General features: G+C 46.0%; 1 long non-coding RNA gene across 1 annotated transcript in view; it reads left to right on the top strand.

Annotated features, from left to right (window-relative positions):
• The window catches only part of LOC140126986 (uncharacterized), a 56,487-nt gene extending 42,028 nt beyond the window's left edge, over positions 1–14,459 (top strand). Inside the window, exons 3-4 of the long non-coding RNA XR_011854936.1 lie at positions 13,096–13,238; positions 14,161–14,459. This is a non-coding gene — a long non-coding RNA (uncharacterized lncRNA). The remainder of the gene's footprint in view (positions 1–13,095; positions 13,239–14,160) is intronic.
• The last annotated feature ends 3,936 nt before the right edge of the window (positions 14,460–18,395 follow it).

The raw sequence follows: 18,395 nt of genomic DNA, 5'->3' as shown, positions 1-18,395 counted from the left end.
AAATGGAATACTTTTAACCCCTCCACGACTTTCGATGTAAAAGTATTGCATGGCAGCAGGTGACTTCACACATCACGCAGTACTATTACATCTGGCTTCTGGGACTGGCTCACAAGCAATGCCGGTGCCAGAGGCCGCAGGCTTCAGTTACGTATTACAGCTGACACCCTCCTCTACCACCTATCACCAGATCGTGCTTGTAAAACCTGTAAGCAACCCCGCAAGCATCAGCATGCTCAATCAGTTGCATTACACACTTAAAGGACACCTGTCATCAGGTCTGTGTCACTTGTCCTGTCACTACTACCTGTTGGAGCAGCTCACAAGGATCCCATCCCAGCCTTTATCTAGTTATTTCATACATTATTCATTGTAAAATCATCTATTTTTTATCATGTAAATGAGGCTGGTCACATGGTCAGAGGCAGTGATGTCACCCCTGTTCCCCCTCCCCTCTCCTCCCCCTGCTCATGTCTGTGTGTAATGTATAGTAAAGCATTGCTAGTGTGTGCTGCATCTGCTGACATGGTGCATCCTCCTAATATACAGGTGAGAGACACAGACATCAGCTACACATGAATCTGACATGTTCTGCTGTAACATGGCTGCCTGGAGCTGCTGTATCTCTCCTATACACACACAGGCTGCAGGGGGCGTGGCCACCAGCACCAGGAAGCACATCATTATACAGCCTCACATCATTATACAGGCTGTCAGTCATGCACTGGGGGTGTGGCTGCACCTCCCACTCATGAATAGAGGGGACAGCTTGAATATGCTAATGCTTCATTGGACATTTCACAGGTCATTTGCATACAGCTTTAGGACCTCATTGCTTAGGTTTACAGGCATGTAGAGGGACAATGAAGGGATAGAGGCAATGCTCTCTAATGGCAGTTTATGAAAATATATTTAGTTTAGGGGGGTTATTTTGCATGACAGGTTCTCTTTAAAATATACCGTATATACCGGCGTATAAGACGACTTTTGAAGACAGAAAAATCTTCTGTCTTCTCTGGGGTCGTCTTATACGCCGGTAATCGTCTTATACGGCGGGTACCGGTGCATGGAGAGGGCTCACGGGCTGAGCCCTCTCCATACCTGGTAAGTCTTTGCTGCATATTGCAGCAAAGGCTTACCGGTAACACCCGCGATCGGTGCTAGCACCGATCGCGGGTGTTTGCACAGCGATGGCTGCCGGCAGCCTCAAAAAGCTGCCGGCAGCCTCAAAAAGGCATCGGGGGGAAAATACTCACCCTCCGTTGGCCCCGATGTCCGCGCTGTGCTGTCTTCAGTCTTCCGCGCCGTCTTCTTTCTTCTGCTGGGCGCCGCCATGTCTTTCCCCGGGTCGGCGCCTAGTATGACGTCAGCAGCGGCGCGTCATACTAGGCGCCTGCCGGGGAAGATCAATGGCGGCGCCCGGCAGAAGAAAGAAGACGGCGCGGACATCGGGGAGCATCGGGGTGAGTATATAAGTTTATTTATTTTTTTTTAATGCTGGGCTGGGCTGGGCTGTATACTACTGGGGGCAGTGCTGTATACTACTGGGGGCTGTGCTGTATACTACTGGGGGCTGTGCTGTATACTACTGGGGGCTGTGCTGTATACTACTGGGGGCTGTGCTGTATACTCCTGGGGGCTGTGCTGTATACTCCTGGGGGCTGTGCTGTATACTACTGGGGGCTGTGCTGTATACTACTGGGGGCTGTGCTGTATACTACTGGGGGCTGTGCTGTATACTACTGTATGCGTTGGAAAAGGGGTAGTCTTATACGGCGAATATATCTTAAACTCTATATTTTAAACAGGAAAGTAGGGGGGTCGTCTTATACACCAGGTCGTCTTATACGCCGGAATATACGGTATTAGTATTGAAATGCAGTGGGACCTAAACAAGTAATACTGTGCATGCACAAATTACTGGTGGTAAGGTGGATTTAAGACAGCCACCCTGTATTAAGAAGCCTGTGAGCACATATACATGTATGACACATGTCATTAAAGGGTTGAAGTAAGATTGTACTAACCGCTACCAACCAGATGTTATAGTTGCAGTTAAGACACGTGTGACTAAGCATCAATAATAGATACAGTATATAGATGAGGGTGGTCTATATAATCTACCATGCCTTTGTGCCATACCACTTCATTGAATTGTGTGCTTTGACTTTTAAGCATAATTGAATTAAAAAGTCACAGACATTACAGTTGTTCAATACTTCCAGAACCTTTCCTTGCAATGCTTTGGATAAGTCTGCCCCAAAGTACATTGAAAGGCCATTTATTTATGGTACAAGGACTAAACCTTAGTTTTATGGGCCTATAAAACTTTTTACTGCTGCCAACTTTATTTTCAGTGTGGTATACAACTTTTCTTAAGAAAAGAAAACCAATATTTATAGAGCTTAAAAAGTAAAATAAAATAAAGCTGTTCTGTTTAACAGGAGATAAGTGATATGCTAGTCTTATTAATAGCCACACCTGTCATAGTGTCCATGCAATCTTTCCTGTGGGCATATATAGTTTTGTGTAAGGGTGCAATCACACATTGCAGTTACAACTGCAACGCAATCAGTTTTGGGGTGGTTTTAAGTGCAGTTTTGTTATAGAGTCAGGAAACTGACAAAATAGTTATTAAACAATTGGCTCAATATGTCATGATTAGAGATGAGCGAACATGCTCGTCCGAGCTTGATGCTCGGTCGAGCATTAGGGTACTCGAAACTGCTCGTTGCTCGGACGAATACTTTGCCCGCTCGAGAAAATGGCAGCTCCCGCCGTTTTGCTTTTTGGCGGCCAGAAACAGAGCCAATCACAAGCCAGGAGACTCTGCACTCCACCCAGCATGACGTGGTACCCTTACACGTCGATAGCAGTGGTTGGCTGGCCAGATCAGGTGACCCTGGGATAGACTAGCCGCTGGCCGCGCTGCTCGGATCATTCTGTCTCTGGATGCCGCTAGGGAGAGAGCTGCTGCTGGTCAGGGAAAGCGTTAGGGTGTTCTATTAGCTTACTGTTAGGCAGGAGTGATTCTCAAAGAACCCAACAGCCCTTCTTAGGGCTACAATAACGTTCTACTTTTTTTATTTTAATTTGCATCTTTTACCATTTTGTGAGGAATTAGCAGGGGGACTTGCTACCGTTGTGTTTAGCTCTTAGTGGCACACATATCCATAGCAAAGACCGAAGTGGGAAAATTCAGTAGGGGTTGGATTTCTATTAGGCAATAACTCAGTGTCATCTCATCTGGCATAGTAGTGTGCTTCCTTTGATACTTGGCTAGAAAATAGCCATAGGAGAATACAAATAGCTTCTTGAAGCCTACAGTAGCGTTCTATATATTTGATTTCTGGTTGATCTGCTGGTGGCTGTAGTTTCTGCAGTGCATGTACTTGCCAATTCTGAGCAATTTGTAGTGAGACTTGCGACCGCTGTGTTCTGCGCTTAGTGGCGCACATATCCATAGCAAAGGCTGAAGTGGGAAAATTCAGTAGGGGTTGGATTTCTATTAGGCAATAACTCAGTGTCATCTCATCTGGCATAGTAGTGTGCTTCCTTTGATACTTGGCTAGAAAATAGCCATAGGAGAATACAAATAGCTTCTTGAAGCCTACAGTAGCGTTCTATATATTTGATTTCTGGTTGATCTGCTGGTGGCTGTAGTTTCTGCAGTGCATGTACTTGCCAATTCTGAGCAATTTGTAGTGAGACTTGCGACCGCTGTGTTCTGCGCTTAGTGGCGCACATATCCATAGCAAAGGCTGAAGTGGGAAAATTCAGTAGGGGTTGGATTTCTATTAGGCAATAACTCAGTGTCATCTCATCTGGCATAGTAGTGTGCTTCCTTTGATACTTGGCTAGAAAATAGCCATAGGAGAATACAAATAGCTTCTTGAAGCCTACAGTAGCGTTCTATATATTTGATTTCTGGTTGATCTGCTGGTGGCTGTAGTTTCTGCAGTGCATGTACTTGCCAATTCTGAGCAATTTGTAGTGAGACTTGCGACCGCTGTGTTCTGCGCTTAGTGGCGCACATATCCATAGCAAAGGCTGAAGTGGGAAAATTCAGTAGGGGTTGGATTTCTATTAGGCAATAACTCAGTGTCATCTCATCTGGCATAGTAGTGTGCTTCCTTTGATACTTGGCTAGAAAATAGCCATAGGAGAATACAAATAGCTTCTTGAAGCCTACAGTAGCGTTCTATATATTTGATTTCTGGTTGATCTGCTGGTGGCTGTAGTTTCTGCAGTGCATGTACTTGCCAATTCTGAGCAATTTGTAGTGAGACTTGCGACCGCTGTGTTCTGCGCTTAGTGGCGCACATATCCATAGCAAAGGCTGAAGTGGGAAAATTCAGTAGGGGTTGGATTTCTATTAGGCAATAACTCAGTGTCATCTCATCTGGCATAGTAGTGTGCTTCCTTTGATACTTGGCTAGAAAATAGCCATAGGAGAATACAAATAGCTTCTTGAAGCCTACAGTAGCGTTCTATATATTTGATTTCTGGTTGATCTGCTGGTGGCTGTAGTTTCTGCAGTGCATGTACTTGCCAATTCTGAGCAATTTGTAGTGAGACTTGCGACCGCTGTGTTCTGCGCTTAGTGGCGCACATATCCATAGCAAAGGCTGAAGTGGGAAAATTCAGTAGGGGTTGGATTTCTATTAGGCAATAACTCAGTGTCATCTCATCTGGCATAGTAGTGTGCTTCCTTTGATACTTGGCTAGAAAATAGCCATAGGAGAATACAAATAGCTTCTTGAAGCCTACAGTAGCGTTCTATATATTTGATTTCTGGTTGATCTGCTGGTGGCTGTAGTTTCTGCAGTGCATGTACTTGCCAATTCTGAGCAATTTGTAGTGAGACTTGCGACCGCTGTGTTCTGCGCTTAGTGGCGCACATATCCATAGCAAAGGCTGAAGTGGCAAAATTCAGTAGGGGTTGGATTTCTATTAGGCAATAACTCAGTGTCATCTCATCTGGCATAGTAGTGTGCTTCCTTTGATACTTGGCTAGAAAATAGCCATAGGAGAATACAAATAGCTTCTTGAAGCCTACAGTAGCGTTCTATATATTTGATTTCTGGTTGATCTGCTGGTGGCTGTAGTTTCTGCAGTGCATGTACTTGCCAATTCTGAGCAATTTGTAGTGAGACTTGCGACCGCTGTGTTCTGCGCTTAGTGGCGCACATATCCATAGCAAAGGCTGAAGTGGCAAAATTCAGTAGGGGTTGGATTTCTATTAGGCAATAACTCAGTGTCATCTCATCTGGCATAGTAGTGTGCTTCCTTTGATACTTGGCTAGAAAATAGCCATAGCAATAGGATAGGATTGTTTGGTTCTAAAAACTCAAAAAAAAACAAAAAACACAAAAAAAAACAAAAAACACAAAAAAAACACACAAAAAAAAAAAAAAAAAGTAAAAAAAAAAAAAAAGTTATAACTCTCATTTTAAAAATGTTTAACCCCAGGGCTAGGGGTAGAGGACGAGGGCGGGGACGTGGGCGTCCAACTACTGCAGGGGTCAGAGGCCGTGGTCCTGGGCGGGGTGAGACACCACCTGCTGATGAGGGAGCAGGGGAACGCCGCAGAGCTACACTCCCTAGGTTCATGTCTGAAGTTACTGGGACTCGTGGTAGAGCACTGTTGAGGCCAGAACAGTGCGAACAGGTGATGTCGTGGATTGCTGACAATGCTTCGAGCAATTTGTCCACCACCAGTCAGTCTTCCACGCAGTCCACCCATGTCACCGAAATCCCCACTCCTCCAGCTCCTGCACCTCAGCCTCCTCCCCCCCAGTCTGCCCCCTCCCAGGAAAATTTGCCATTTGAACCGGCATACTCTGAGGAACTGTTTTCTGGACCCTTCCCACAGTCACAAACCACTTGTCCGGTTGCTGCTGAGCAATTTTCCGATGCCCAGGTTTTCCACCAGTCACAGTCTGTGGGTGATGATGACCTTCTTGACGTAGTGGAAGTGTGTAAAGAGGTGTCCGACGATGAGGAGACACGGTTGTCAGACAGTGGGGAAGTTGTTGTCAGGGCAGGAAGTCCGAGGGGGGAGCAGACTGAGGGATCGGAGGATGATGAGGTGACAGACCCAAGCTGGGTTGAGAGGCCGGGTGAACACAGTGCTTCTGAGACGGAGGAGAGTCCTCGACCTGAACAGGTTGGAAGAGGCAGTGGTGGGGCCAGACGGAGAGGCAGGGCCAGAGCTGGTGCATCAGCGCCACTGTCAACTAGTGAAGCTCCCGTGGTGAGGGCTCTTGCGGCGAGGGCTAGATCTTCAGAAGTGTGGAGGTTCTTTAAGGAAACACCGGATGACCGACGGACTGTGGTGTGCAACATTTGCCAAACCAGGCTCAGCAGGGGTTCCACCACTACTAGCTTAACTACCACCAGTATGCGCAGGCATATGAATGCTAAGCACCCCACTCAGTGGCAACAAGCCCGTTCACCTCCGGCCGTGCACACCACTGCTCCTTCCCCTGTGTCAGCTGCTAGTCAGCCCCCTGCCCAGGACCCTGGCCCAAAAACCCCATCGTCGCCTCCACGATCCTCCACAGCATCCACCAGCGTTCAGCTCTCCATACCCCAGACACTGGAGCGGAAACGCAAATATAGTGCAACCCACCCGCACGCCCAAGCCCTTAATGTGCACATCTCCAGATTGCTTAGCCTGGAGATGCTGCCCTATAGGCTAGTAGAGACCGAGGCCTTTCGCAACCTCATGGCGGCGGCCGCCCCTCGGTATTCGGTCCCCAGCCGCCACTACTTTTCCCGATGTGCCGTCCCAGCCCTGCACCAGCACGTGTCAGACAACATCATCCGTGCCCTGACCAACGCCGTTTCTGACAAGGTCCACCTGACCACGGACACGTGGACGAGTGCTGCCGGGCAGGGCCACTATATATCGCTGACGGCACATTGGGTTAACTTGGTGGAGGCTGGGACCGAGACTGACCCTGGGGCTGCTCATATACTGCCGACGCCGAGGATTGCGGGGCCTACCTCGGTCCAGGTGTTTCAGGCCTACTATGCCTCCTCCTCCTCCCACCCCTCCTCCACCTCCTCCTCCGAACTACCATCCGTGGGCACGGCGCCATCAGTCGGTAGCTCTAGGCACAGCAGCAGTGCCGTCGCTAAGCGACAGCAGGCGGTGCTCAAACTGCTGAGCCTAGGCGACAAAAGGCACACCGCCCAAGAGCTATTACAGGGCATCACGGCGCAGACTGATCTGTGGCTGGCACCGCTGAACCTCAAGCCGGGAATGGTTGTGTGTGACAACGGCCGTAACCTGGTGGCGGCTCTGCAACTCGGCAGACTGACACATGTGCCATGCCTGGCCCATGTGTTAAATCTGATAGTGCAGCGTTTCCTCAAGACATACCCCAATCTGTCTGATTTGCTCACGAAGGTGCGCCGCATCTGTGCGCATTTCAGGAAGTCCAGCCCAGATGCTGCCACTCTCAGGGCAGCGCCGCCTCCAACTGCCCGCTCACCGACTGTTGTGCGACGTGCCCACGAGGTGGAATTCAACACTGACCATGTTATCCAGAGTTTACCAGCAGCGCAGAGCGATTGTAGACTGCCAGATGTCAACTTCCACCAGAACTGGTAGTCAGGTCAGTCAGCTTCCTCAAGTCTACAATGAGGAGTGGACGTGGATGTCTGATATCTGTCAGGTGCTGAGTAACTTTGAGGAGTCAACACAGATGGTCAGTGGCGATGCCGCCATCATCAGCCTCACCATCCCGCTGCTTGGCCTGTTGAAAAACTCTCTGGTCAGCATGAAGTCGGAAGCTTTGCGCTCGTCACAAGAGACGGGGGAAGAATATTCCCTTGTTGATAGCCAAAGCACCCTGAGGTCTGTTTCTCAGCGCATATCGGAGGAGGTGGAGGTGGAGGAGGATGAGGAGGAAGAGGAGGAGAATGTTGGCGAGACACAAGAGGGGACCATTGTTGAGTCCTTCACTGTTCAGCGTGTATGGGCAGAAGAAGAGGAGTTGGAGGAGTTGGAGGAGGAGGAAATGGACAGTCAGGCCAGTGAGGGGAGTGAATTCTTACGCGTTGGTACTCTGGCGCATATGGCAGATTTCATGCTAGGCTGCCTATCCCGTGACCCTCGCGTTCAAAGAATTTATTCCAGCACCGATTACTGGGTGTTCACTCTCCTGGACCCACGGTACAAGCAAAATCTTGCCACTCTCATCCCTGCAGAGGAAAGGAGTGTGAGAATGCATGAATACCAGCAGGCCCTGGTGCACAAGCTGAAACAGTATTTCCCTTCTGACAGCGCTAGCGGCAGAGTGCGTAGTTCTGCGGGACAAGTAGCGAGGGAGAGTAGGCGAGCAGGCAGCTTGTCCAGCACTGGCAAGGGTACGCTTTACAAGGCTTTTGCCAGCTTTATGTCACCCCAGCAAGACACTGTCACCTGTCCCCAGTCTCGGCAGAGTAGGGCTGATCTTTACAGAAAGATGGTGAGGGAGTACGTAGCTGACCATACCATCGTCCTAAATGATCACACAGCTCCCTACAACTACTGGGTTTCAAAGCTGGACATGTGGCACGAACTGGCGCTGTACGCCTTGGAGGTTCTTGCCTGCCCTGCCGCTAGCGTCTTGTCCGAGCGGGTTTTCAGTGCAGCTGGTGGCATCATCACCGATAAGCGTACACGCCTGTCGACTGACAGCGCTGACAGGCTGACGCTTATTAAAATGAATAAAGGCTGGATTTCTCAGAATTTCCAATCTCCACCAGGTGAAGGAAGCTCAACCTGAATAATTGATCCACTCCTCCTCCTCCTCCTCATTTTCCTCCTTCTCCTCCTCTTTGTACAGTAAAGCAGAGGAAAATGGCTATTTTTTGACAGGGCCCACTGGCTCTTGCTATACTTCATGCATTTAATTTTTCTGGAGGGCCACCTACCCGGTCCTCTGTTTGAAACAATTTTTGTGAGTGCCACATACAGGCACTCAATCTATTCCATTTTTCTGGAGGGCCACCTACCCGGTCCTCTGGTTTGAACAATTTTTGGGACTGCCACATACAGGCACTCAATCTATTCCATTTTACTGGAGGGCCACCTACCTGCTCCTCTGGTTTGAAGAATTTTTGGGACTGCCACATACAGGCACTCAATCTATTCCATTTTACTGGAGGGCCACCTACCCGGTCCTCTGGTTTGAACAATTTTTGGGACTGCCACATACAGGCACTCAATCTATTCCATTTTACTGGAGGGCCACCTACCTGCTCCTCTGGTTTGAAGAATTTTTGGGACTGCCACATACAGGCACTCAATCTATTCCATTTTACTGGAGGGCCACCTACCTGCTCCTCTGGTTTGAAACATTTTTGGGACTGCCACATACAGGCACTCAATCTATCCCATTTTACTGGAGGGCCACCTACCTGCTCCTCTGGTTTGAAGAATTTTTGGGACTGCCACATACAGGCACTCAATCTATTCCATTTTACTGGAGGGCCACCTACCTGCTCCTCTGGTTTGAAACATTTTTGGGACTGCCACATACAGGCACTCAATCTATCCCATTTTACTGGAGGGCCACCTACCTGCTCCTCTGGTTTGAAACATTTTTGGGACTGCCACATACAGGCACTCAATCTATCCCATTTTACTGGAGGGCCACCTACCTGCTCCTCTGGTTTGAAACATTTTTGGGACTGCCACATACAGGCACTCAATCTATTCCATTTTACTGCAGGGCCACCTACCTGCTCCTCTGGTTTGAACAATTTTTGGGACTGCCACATACAGGCACTCAATCTATTCCATTTTACTGGAGGGCCACCTACCTGCTCCTCTGGTTTGAACAATTTTTGGGACTGCCACATACAGGCACTCAATCTATCCCATTTTACTGGAGGGCCACCTACCTGCTCCTCTGGTTTGAAAAATGTTTGGGACTGCCACATACAGGCACTATCCAAATTAAATTGTCTCCATAGCAGCCTCCACACGTTGTCTCCATTCCTACCTCCAAAAGTCGTCCATATAGCTGCCTCCATACATCGTCCCTTTATCAAACGAGGTGTGTCAGGCAGAAATTTGGGTTGTTTTCATGGATTCCACATCAAAGTTGTTAACTTTGTCGCCACCCTGCTGTGTAATCCACAAAATATACTTGCAAACTTTTACCATTTAGGGATATTATTTCAGCGCTTCTTGCGCATCTGTTTACATTCCCCTCACCCGCCATATCCTAAACTTATAAGAACGCTACTACACTTGATCTTATACAAAAGTGCTGTTTGGGGAGTAGCCTAGAGACAGGGGCTTGGATTTGCGAAAGCTCGCCTGGCAGCGGAGCGCCAGCTCCATGCGCATCATGCGCTTCTTGCGCATCTGTTTACATTCCCCTCACCCGGCATATCCTAAACTTATAAGAACGCTACTACACTTGATCTTATACAAAAGGTTCTTAGAAGTGCTGTTTGGGGAGTAGCCTAGAGACAGGGGCTTGGATTGGCGAAAGCTCGCCTGGCAGCGGAGCGCCAGCTCCATGCCAAGATCCAACTAACATAGTTTTAACTGCAGCACCTTTAATCTACTACTAGTTCACTGCCTCCATACATGGTCCCCTTATCAAACGAGCTGTGTCAGGCAGAATTTTGGGTTGTTTTCATGGCTTCCATGTTAACTTTGTCGCCACCCTGCTGTGTAATCCACAAAATATACTGGCAAACTTTTATCATGTACCGATATTATTTGAGCACTTCTTGCTCACCTCCTTTGGTTCCTCTCTGCCACCCATTGGTTTGAAGCCTGAGTCCATTTAGGGTATGTCGCCATGACACTCTCTAGCCTGCTGCCGCTGCCTCTGCATGCCGTCCCCTATAGTGTCAGGGTCAATTATTGCATGTTTTAGATGCTATCTAGCTTCATTCTGTCACTCTGTCATGGCCATGCTGTTGCCCATAATTTTGGCATAATGGTGCGTTTAAGCAGCCTCAGAGGCATCCATGCATGCTGCCCCTGCTGTTTCCTGTCCATTTCCGTGGTGTTTCCATCCTTTTCTGAGGTTCCCAGGTGTTTGGCCAAGCTTCCCTGTGCAGAGCCTTGGTCCCCTTGAAAAATGCTCGAGTCTCCCATTGACTTCAATGGGGTTCGTTATTCGAGACGAGCACTCGAGCATCGGGAAAAGTTCGTCTCGAATAACGAGTACCCGAGCATTTTAGTGTTCGCTCATCTCTAGTCATGATGGTTTTTGGCAGGCGGGTCGCTAGGTCAAAAGATTTGGGGCTCGTGCCCTGGATCTTTTGGCCAGTGCCCCGGATCTCCTCGGGTCAGCAAGACATTTGCACCGCTGCCCAGGCATCCTCCCCTCTCTCATCAGATTGTGATGAGAATGAGTGTATTACTTTCCACGGCAGTAACTGCGGCTTCCGGGAGAATAATACTCCGAGAGGCTGAAGGACCTTTGATGATGCCATGGTCACATGACCTGCCAGGGAAAGCAGTGCACACACAGGGCTGCATCATTGAGGTGAGGGGGGACATGTGGGGCTGTGTGGGGACATTACATATTGGGGGGGGCTGTGTGAGGACATTACTTACTAGGGGGGCTATGTGGGCACATTACTTACTGGGGGGCTGTGTGGGCACATTACTTATGGGGGGGCTGTGTGGGCACATTAGTTGCTGGGGGCTGTGTGGGGGACATTACTGGGGGTAATGGGCGCATTTCTTGGGGCGTGTTCACACATGGCACTAGGACAGGCCTTGGTTTCATCTCATTTGCGTTCCAGTAATACCCATGTGGTGGGTAACAAGCGCCTGGTGTTGTTTTAAAAGACAAACTTGTGAACACAGATTACAGTATTTGGGGGATTTGATTTTATAGGGGCAGCAGCAGAATAACACTGCCAGGGAACCAAGACTTAGGAACTATGAACTATGAGAAACATAAGATGTTGTGATTCTGGGCCTAATGGAGAAGATGGAGGACACGTCACCTGCAGTCACTGGAGGCAAAAGTAGGAATTTTTCCTGTGGTTTCTGTAGCTGTATACACCGTCAGTTGTTATTGGCAATGAGGGGGTTATGTACAGGAGGGGACATTACTGTAAGAGCGCTACATATGTATTGGGGCCTGTGCCCCAGATCTTTTACACCCCTAGCAACACCCCTGGTGTTTGGTATTCCTAAATTGGCAAATTCATGTTGGGGAATGTGCCGGACATATCTTCTTCTTAGGAGAGCCCTGGGAGAAGATATGACATAGTTAGGAAATATGTTCTCCACATCCCATCTTGATACAAGTGTAGCCATGCCCCTCCCACATGCCAAAGAGGCTGATTAGGTGGATATTTAAAAAGAGCATACAAGCTGTCCAGAATTACATTATTTCTCCCATGGGGATATCTTTGCCAATCTATATAGTTAGAGGTCTGTTTTTCTTTTTGTCTGTGTGCTAGCAGTTAGAGGAGTGCATATGTAGGTGTACATGTTCAGTCCTGGTGTAGGCTTCCAGGAGGCCTTAATCAATGGGTGGGGGCAGCGAAGATTAGTGTATGGAATAAGTATGTGACTGTATCAGTGAGCAAAGTGGCTTTTGGCAGTCACATTCCATAAAAGTGTAACGAGTAGGGGGGTACATAGTGCGGTTGTGGGCCCCCTGGGCTTTACATGTTTAGTTCAGGGATTCTGATGATTGCAGTTTCCCTGACATACTTCAAATTTAGCACTCCTAGGAGCATTGAGCATAAAAAAGAAGCAAATAGGTAGAGCGCTAAAGTGATAGAGGATCTCAGAACCCAGACCACCACCAACTTTTGTGCCATGTTGTGTTTGCAACAACAAAAGACCTTTCTATTAATCCACACCACACATTTTCATCTCTTAGCACCTCTCACCTCTCAGCACCCATATCCACCAATCAAAAATCACAGTGATATGCCAGAATTATAACACAAATACATTAAACTAATATATAAACATTTTTACATAGAATTTTCATAATTCCTTATGGATGTGTCATTATCAACAAGATTAAAACCATTAGGTTGGCATTGGGAGAAGAGTGTCAGACTTCAATAATATTTGAGCTCTACTGCTCTTTTTGTTTCCAGGATACAAACCATACCAAGAGGATTAAGAGGTAAACTCTTCCACGTCATAAGAATTGCTGTGTATAAAAAGAAAGTGTTCCACAACAATGTAGCAAGTCCTTTAAGTGAACAAACTTTCCATTCATTTCATTTACTTTAAATTGGTAAGCAAACAATATTTCCTTAGACAAGTGCACATTCATCATGTTTTCATTTACCCAGCAATGATGAAAGACACATAATGTGTTTGCTCACATTATCTGATCTTGTTTTGTTCTTACTGGTTTATTATTTTGGCTTACATTCATGAGCCCAAAATTCAATTCAAACTCTCATATATTTGGCTTTCAAACTAGTTATTTATTATTTGTGTATTTCACATTTAAAGCTTTCCCATGCTTTTATTACAATTCTATTTTTTCACTTTACTAAGGCCACTTGCACACGAACCGAGAGTCAAATCTTATGATTTTGGTTAGTGAAAATCATAAGAGCTTGTTCAAAGTTTTGTCAGAGTTCCATCCTGTACTATTCAGCCATCCCTTTTTTTGTTGTGGCTCTTATAACCTTTAGCTGTTTTTGAGTTTTCTCAGCTACTTTCTTGAAATTCATGCAGGGGAAAAACTGACCTCACTATAATGCATCCTAGTGTTGTCAATTCAAGTACCCATTGACTTCTTTTGGTCTTTATTTCATAGGACTTGGAATAGAGTAGGGAATGCTGCGTTTTTTCTCAGATGTGTCATTTTTCTCAGATGTTTTAGAGTTCAGACCGAGGGCAATGACAAATCTGACTGCACGTGCATGAGAAAAATGCTTGTGGCCAAAAAACCTAAATCTTAAATTTGCAACAGATTATATTTACAGTTTTCCAATGGATACTGCTTGTAATGTAGATAATCTGTAAGTTGTTTGCGGCAGGCCAGCAAAGTTGCAGTAGACATCTGTATTTATATCACACAGTGACAGAACTGTATACATATACACAACATGTTTGTCATATGAAAATATATAATTGTTTTGTAAAAGTTCTGTTTTTTGGTTCTAGTTTGTATCCTAATGCCATTTTTCACTGACATTTTGCAGCAAAAAAGACAAAAAATCTGCGGCACTCACCGATAAAATCTTCTTTCATTTTATGTCAGCCTTGTGACAAAGAGTTGTACAGTAGGTACACAATTATAGCGATGGCCCGTTTCACAGACTCCTGCACTTCGTCTGACATTTGACAACTGTCATTTGTTGCAACAGATCCTGATTTTCAGACATCTGCATTCTTCATGTGACTGTTCCTCAGTCTGCCAATATACATGTATATACATTTAGAAACAGTTGATATAAGTGTTTTACTGCTCGTGAGGGGCTTATGAATAAATCTGGTGGCATTGAGACCCACTTATATCAAAGAGTTTGGCTGCTTTGTTAGTTTTTTTAAATGTATGACCTGGTAGCATGGCCACTAAGTGTTAACTACCATCAACATATTTTTATCTGCTGCTAAGCAATAGTAATACTAAAGCAATGTCAGGATCGGTGGTGGTGGACCCACTGAACTGCCGCGAGTGATGGAGTAAACCGACTCCTGGGAGCAGAGTCTAAGTCGCACCCGGTGTTCACCAGAGCCCACCACAAAGTGGGTTGGACAAGGACAGCAAACAAAGTCAGAGTCGTAGTCAGGCAGGAGGTCAGGACCAGCAGCAGAGGATCAGAGTCGGGAACAGTCGGCAGACAGTCAAGGCAGAGAATCGAGGTCAGGAAACGAAGCAGAGGTCACAACGGATAAATCGCAAGAGTCTCAAAAATAACACTTTCTCTAAGGCAACTGGGCACAAAGATCCAGCAGAAGTCATAGGAGGCATGCTATATAGCAGGGCAGTGCCAACTTGCGACTCACTGGCCCTTTAAATTTCGAGAGCAGATGTGTGCACGCCCCAGTGGGCCGGGATGTGCGTGCTGGACCACAGGGGTTGTCACTGGAGCATGGACGGCTGAGCACACCTGAAGCCACCACGAAGATGGCACACAGAGGCACATGGGTGCGCTCGCGACCCGAGACCTGGTTCGCAGGAGCACCTGTGACAAGCAATACTACTTTATTACATTTTACGGTTATTTAAATTACATAGACCAGAGTGTATCTAGAAATAATCTAGAACATATAGCATTCAAAAAAACAGAATATGTTTCACTGTGACCAGGTATTTGTATGGGACCCAGAATATTATGTGGAAAATCTATGTAAATTTTCCTTGAGGTTTCTTTAGTATTGCGGTTTTGATGCAGATTGTTAAGCTCTTTTTGACTTGTGATTAAATGTAATTTTTGGAATACATCCACATGAAATACACATAAAACAATGTTTACTTACAGATTTCCTGTGGATTTTCCCTTGCCCAGAGACATGTACACAAAATGGGCTTGTCTGCAAGTGACAAGCTGATTAATTTATTTTCCATATGCCACAACTACGCAAAAAATATTGTCTACATAACTAGGCAATATCCCATACATTTTAATTTCAAGTAAATTTTTACAATTAATATGCATCATTTGCAGTTATATGTAAGCAAAGGTGAAAAGTATATACACATAAAACATAACTTTTATTGAGGTAAAAATAAAGCACAAAATCTCACCTTAAAAGAAAGCACATACAACATATAGCAATATGACCCATGGGGCTCAGATAAAGTCTAAACTAAATCAAACACAAGGACAGGTCTTACCTGCTTCCGTAGGAGTAGGGGCTTTGGTCAGGTGAAGGCAGGAGTGGGTGTATATTTTTTAATAACAATAAAAAGTGCCACCTAATGAACTATTTAAAGCAACCATATGTATCTAAAATGATTATATTAACTCATGTATAAACCCTTTTACCAAACCAGAAATACAAAAATGTTGGTTTAACTGAATAGACCCACAAGGTAGAACACATACAACACCTGAACCATGTTAGATAAATACCCAGAGCCGAGATCATACCATAAATACAGCCTTATAACCAAGTTCTCTATATATAATATATAGAATTTAGTATATATAAACACAGCATCAGAACCAAGATCAGTAAATAAATGCAGCACCAGAAGTCAGCTTAGTTGATAAAAACACTACCGGAACCCAACAACTGGTAAGTGAATAAAAATAAAACCAAGCTCATTGTAAAAAATTTGTATTGAGTGCATAATTGTGAGCTCATTGTCAGCACTGTAAATCACAGTGATTTTCCGTGTAGCCACAATAATGCCCCCCTAGCCAGTGATGCCCCCAGCAGCCAGCACTCACAATGATGCCCCCAGCACCCAGCAGTCGCAATGATGCCTCACAGTAGGCAGTAGTTACAGTGATGTCTCCAGTCACAGTGATGCCCCCAGTAGCCACAATAATGTAGCCAGCAGTCACAGTATTGTCCCCAATAGCCATTAATCACAGTGATTCCCTCTGGAAACCATTAGCCACCCTGATGTCTCATGTAGTCACAATAATGCCCCCAGTTAGTAGTAGTTTCAGTGATGTACCAAGCACTCACAATCAGGGCGTAACTTGAGGGGGTGTTGAGGTTGCGGTCACACCCAGGCCCAAGAGGTTTAGGGGGCCCTTATGATGTCACTTTCCCATATGAGAAGACTATTACTATAAACCATACAATATAGTTGGGGGACTGGCACAGTCTTTGCACTGGGGCCCATCAGATGCTAGTTACGCCACTGGTCACAATGATGCCCCATGTAGTCACAGTGATGGCCACCAGTAGTCAGTAGGCCTGGATGATGTCCCTAGTCATTCACAGTGATGCACCAGTAGCCACAGTAATGCCCCCAATAGCCATTAGTCACAATGATGCCTCCAGTAACCCGCAGTCACAGTGATGCCAAAACTATCTGTAATAATGCCTTAAGCTACAAACTGGCTGTGTCCTAGCGAAGTTAAAATACGTCCCTGCTTACAGAAAGAAATCTTTGAGCTCCTCACTTCCCTTACAATGACAGTTAAGTAACACAGTTAAGTTTAAATGGTCACAGTGAGTACCTTATAACTAGGTTGAAAGTTCAACCTGTATACTCTGCCCTACAAGTTTTTCTTCACAACAAATAGGGCAATACAGTACAAAAATGCTAGACAGGAGAGAAGTCAGAATAACAATCTAAAGTCAGAAAATCAAGAATCAAAGATACAAATTGCAAGGAAGGTTTGGAGCTATACTCAAGTAAAAGCCAAACCGCTAATTTTAACAAAAAAAAAATGGAAAAACCTATTTACTCGAGTATAAACTGAGGGTGGGAAATGAATTGGTCAGAGCCTCCCGAGTATATAGCCAGCAAGCCCCCTGTAGAATATAGCCAGCCAGCCCTCTGGAGTATATAGCCTGCCAGCCCCTGTAGTATATAGACTGCCACCCTCCTGTAGTTTATAGCCTGCCAGCCCCCTAGTGTATAGCCTGCAGCCCCTTGCCCCCAAAATAATGCCTGTAAGTAAAAAACAAACAGTGTACTTACCCTCCAACGCCCCCCGGCAGGTCCTCTTCTATACAGCGATGCTCTGGCATCGGCTCCGTGTCCCCGCACTGTCCATTGCAGGGATCATGACGTCAGCCACTGAGACAATCCCTGTGATGGACGGTGCAGTGACACAGAGCCTATGCTGGATCATCGCTGTACAGAAGAGGACCTGCCAGGAGGAAGGGGGCCTCAGAAAGTGAGTACACAGTTTTTTCTTGACTCTAGTATTATCCGAGGTGAGGTTTTTCAGCACATTTTTTGTGCTTAAAAACTCGGCTTATACTCGAGTACATGCGGTATATAACCAGCAACCTAGGAAGGGTGGGCAGGACTTATATGTGATCTCAAAGCCCCAAACTCAAAAGTGATTTGGCCTTAGCTCAGAGAGCAAGTGAGGGATGTTAAACTTGTCAATTACCATGGTTAACTAAAACAAGACTAAAGCTAAGCTGCAGGAGGTGACGTGAATCAATCAAAACAGAATAGCAACTAAAACTTGTGTTCACACTACAGAAGTACAAAAAACCCACAGAGATAGAATCGGCACCTCTTCAGTCACACACCATGGACCGAGCATGACACTGACACACATTATCCTACAAACTAGTAATTGGAATTACTACACTTTTTGGATAAATCTGACTAAAACCTAATTTTAGCTCTTAGCTGTTGTTCCTCATTTTCTTGTTCCTAAGGTCATTGTGAGATGACTCAAATTCTCCCATTTGGTTTTTAATATGGTCAGTTCTGTCGCCCAGAGACTGAGTAATCAGTAATAGATCAGTACTTGAGCAATGTCCTTTTGAAAGGATCTGCGCATTG

Source organism: Engystomops pustulosus, chromosome 4 (genome assembly GCF_040894005.1).
Source record: "Engystomops pustulosus chromosome 4, aEngPut4.maternal, whole genome shotgun sequence".
Classification (NCBI taxonomy): Eukaryota; Metazoa; Chordata; class Amphibia; order Anura; family Leptodactylidae; genus Engystomops; species Engystomops pustulosus.
This window is presented reverse-complemented; position numbering and strand designations above follow the sequence as displayed.